We start from the raw sequence: 3,423 nt of genomic DNA on the forward strand, positions 1-3,423 counted from the left end.
GATCGAGAGAATGTCCGAAAATTTCCGTCGATCGACGTTCGTTGCCCGAGGCACATCGGTTCGACGCGCGCCGCATTTTAAAGCTTATTATGCGCGCGCGAGTCGGATTGTTTGATCGCGCACTCACGTCGTCTCGATATTTATTACCAACAAAAAAAAATTGGACGGATCGCGTCCGAATAATAATAATAACGAGTGTGGCGTCGGGAACGGTTCATTTCCGTACTCGCACGCTATCACCGCCACACAAAGTGGTCGCGTCTGTTTCTATTTAAAAATAAAATAAACGCGTTTCGCGCGCGTAATTATTATTTTTAAAAAAGAGACTGTTTGTTGTCGTACCGCGCCCGATCGTCGTCATCCGTGGCGGCGGCGGCGGCGGCGCGCTCGACACGTAGAACAGCTCCCTGGTTGATCCTGCCAGTAGTCATATGCTTGTCTCAAAGATTAAGCCATGCATGTTTCAGTACAAGCCAAATTAAGGTGAAACCGCGAAAGGCTCATTAAATCAGTTATGGTTCCTTAGATCGTACCCACAATTACTTGGATAACTGTGGTAATTCTAGAGCTAATACATGCAAACAGAGGTCCGACCGGAGACGGAAGGAGTGCTTTTATTAGATCAAAACCAATCGGTGGCGGGTTCGCGCCCGACATCGTTCAACTTGGTGACTCTGAATAACTTTACGCTGATCGCACGGTCTCGCACCGGCGACGCATCTTTCAAATGTCTGCCTTATCAACTGTCGATGGTAGGTTCTGCGCCTACCATGGTCGTAACGGGTAACGGGGAATCAGGGTTCGATTCCGGAGAGGGAGCCTGAGAAACGGCTACCATATCCAAGGAGGGCAGCAGGCGCGCAAATTACCCACTCCCGGCACGGGGAGGTAGTGACGAAAAATAACGATACGGGACTCATCCGAGGCCCCGTAATCGGAATGAGTACACTCTAAACCCTTTAACGAGGATCAATTGGAGGGCAAGTCTGGTGCCAGCAGCCGCGGTAATTCCAGCTCCAATAGCGTATATTAAAGTTGTTGCGGTTAAAAAGCTCGTAGTCGAATTTGTGTCTCGCGCCGCCGGTTCATCGTCCGCGGTGTTAACTGGCGTGCCGCGAGACGTCCTGCCGGTGGACTTAGCCCGTTCACGCGGGCGGTCCAACTCAATCCTGCCGCGGTGCTCTTCATTGAGTGTCGAGGTGGGCCGGCACGTTTACTTTGAACAAATTAGAGTGCTTAAAGCAGGCTAAAACTTCGCCTGAATACTGTGTGCATGGAATAATGGAATAGGACCTCGGTTCTATTTTGTTGGTTTTCGGAACCCCGAGGTAATGATTAATAGGAACGGATGGGGGCATTCGTATTGCGACGTTAGAGGTGAAATTCTTGGATCGTCGCAAGACGGACAGAAGCGAAAGCATTTGCCAAAAACGTTTTCATTGATCAAGAACGAAAGTTAGAGGTTCGAAGGCGATCAGATACCGCCCTAGTTCTAACTGTAAACTATGCCAGCTAGCGATCCGCCGACGTTCCTCCGATGACTCGGCGGGCAGCTTCCGGGAAACCAAAGCTTTTGGGTTCCGGGGGAAGTATGGTTGCAAAGCTGAAACTTAAAGGAATTGACGGAAGGGCACCACCAGGAGTGGAGCCTGCGGCTTAATTTGACTCAACACGGGAAACCTCACCAGGCCCGGACACCGGAAGGATTGACAGATTGAGAGCTCTTTCTTGATTCGGTGGGTGGTGGTGCATGGCCGTTCTTAGTTGGTGGAGCGATTTGTCTGGTTAATTCCGATAACGAACGAGACTCTAGCCTGCTAACTAGGCGTATTTAGACATCTCAAAGGCCGGCCGGCTCGGGGTTCGCCCCGTTGTCGCGCGCGGTTTTTACTGTCTGCGTACAAACAATTCTTCTTAGAGGGACAGGCGGCTTCTAGCCGCACGAGATTGAGCAATAACAGGTCTGTGATGCCCTTAGATGTTCTGGGCCGCACGCGCGCTACACTGAAGGAATCAGCGTGTCCTCCCTGGCCGAGAGGCCCGGGTAACCCGCTGAACCTCCTTCGTGCTAGGGATTGGGGCTTGCAATTGTTCCCCATGAACGAGGAATTCCCAGTAAGCGCGAGTCATAAGCTCGCGTTGATTACGTCCCTGCCCTTTGTACACACCGCCCGTCGCTACTACCGATTGAATGATTTAGTGAGGTCTTCGGACCGATACGCCGATGGCGTTTCGGCGTCGTCGATGTGTCCGGGAAGTTGACCAAACTTGATCATTTAGAGGAAGTAAAAGTCGTAACAAGGTTTCCGTAGGTGAACCTGCGGAAGGATCATTAAAGTGATAATAAAAATTACACAGTTTGTCTTTATTTAGTCGAACGAATTTTTGTCGCTGACGCTCGGTCGAAAATATCTCGCGTCGATCTTTAAGTCGGCCGCGATTAAATTCGACGACTACGACGACCACTCGACCACCGTAAAAAAGGGGAGAGAGGAGTAGGAGTAGGAGGAGCGCCGACAAAATTCCGGGTACCTAGACGGAACTCGAAGCGCGAAACCTAGTTTCGCGCTCGCCGTCGACAAGGTGTCAAACGATATTCGCCCGGAGCACCGAAAAGTACTTACACCCACCCGCGACCCGCGAGGAGGTGTGTATATAAACTTTAAACCGGCGCGGGTCGTCCGAACGCGAACGCGCGCGCGCCTACCGTCTGAATAATAAAGAACAAAGGGCGCGCGGCGAAGTGTTCCGTCGGATAGACCGGCCCGAAATCGAACTTTTTTTTTTTTTTTACGTCGAAAGGTATATACCTCGCCTTCCGTAAAAAAAATGTATGTGTCGATAACAACGCCGACGACTCTTTTTCGGAGACGAAAAGCGTTAAACCGATCGAAAAAAGATTACCCTAAACGGTGGATCACTTGGCTCGTGGGTCGATGAAGAACGCAGCTAATTGCGCGTCAACTTGTGAACTGCAGGACACATGAACATCGACATTTCGAACGCACATTGCGGTCCTCGGGATTCTGTTCCCGGACCACTCCTGGCTGAGGGTCGTATCCAATTTAAAGACTGCTCGGTTTTTTCGCCCGCGAGGCGCGAGAAACGTCGGAGCGAGTTGGACGTGTAGCGCGGGAAGGAGTGAGGAGCAACAGCACGTTCGCGCTTAGCGCGCGATCTCTCTCCTACCCGGTCTCGCGACGTTTTAAAACGCGAAAGCGAAACTCCGGCCGCGTTCTAAGGAACGCGACCGAGTTTGCGAACGACGTCGATTTTCGACGCACCGGTTCGTCGCGTCGCGCTCGCTTAAAAGCGCGAGAGACGAGCGTAATTAAAACCGCCCGCGTATGTCGCAGGTCCGCGCAAAATTGACGATCGTCGTGTCCGTTATTTTCTCGATAAGAAGAAAAGGTGTCCGACGTC

At 51.5% G+C, this 3,423-nt stretch overlaps 2 non-coding genes across 2 annotated transcripts; both read left to right on the top strand.

The window, feature by feature from the left end:
• The first annotated feature begins 404 nt into the window (after window positions 1-404).
• Window positions 405-2,335, top strand: LOC132705772 (small subunit ribosomal RNA). The gene has a single exon (XR_009619510.1). It is a non-coding gene; the product is annotated as a small subunit ribosomal RNA (ribosomal RNA).
• A 566-nt stretch (window positions 2,336-2,901) lies between these two features.
• LOC132705771 (5.8S ribosomal RNA) lies at window positions 2,902-3,057 on the top strand. The gene has a single exon (XR_009619509.1). It is a non-coding gene; the product is annotated as a 5.8S ribosomal RNA (ribosomal RNA).
• The last annotated feature ends 366 nt before the right edge of the window (window positions 3,058-3,423 follow it).

Source organism: Cylas formicarius, unplaced genomic scaffold (assembly GCF_029955315.1).
Source record: "Cylas formicarius isolate icCylForm1 unplaced genomic scaffold, icCylForm1.1 PGA_scaffold_87__1_contigs__length_15866, whole genome shotgun sequence".
Taxonomy (NCBI): domain Eukaryota; kingdom Metazoa; phylum Arthropoda; class Insecta; order Coleoptera; family Brentidae; genus Cylas; species Cylas formicarius.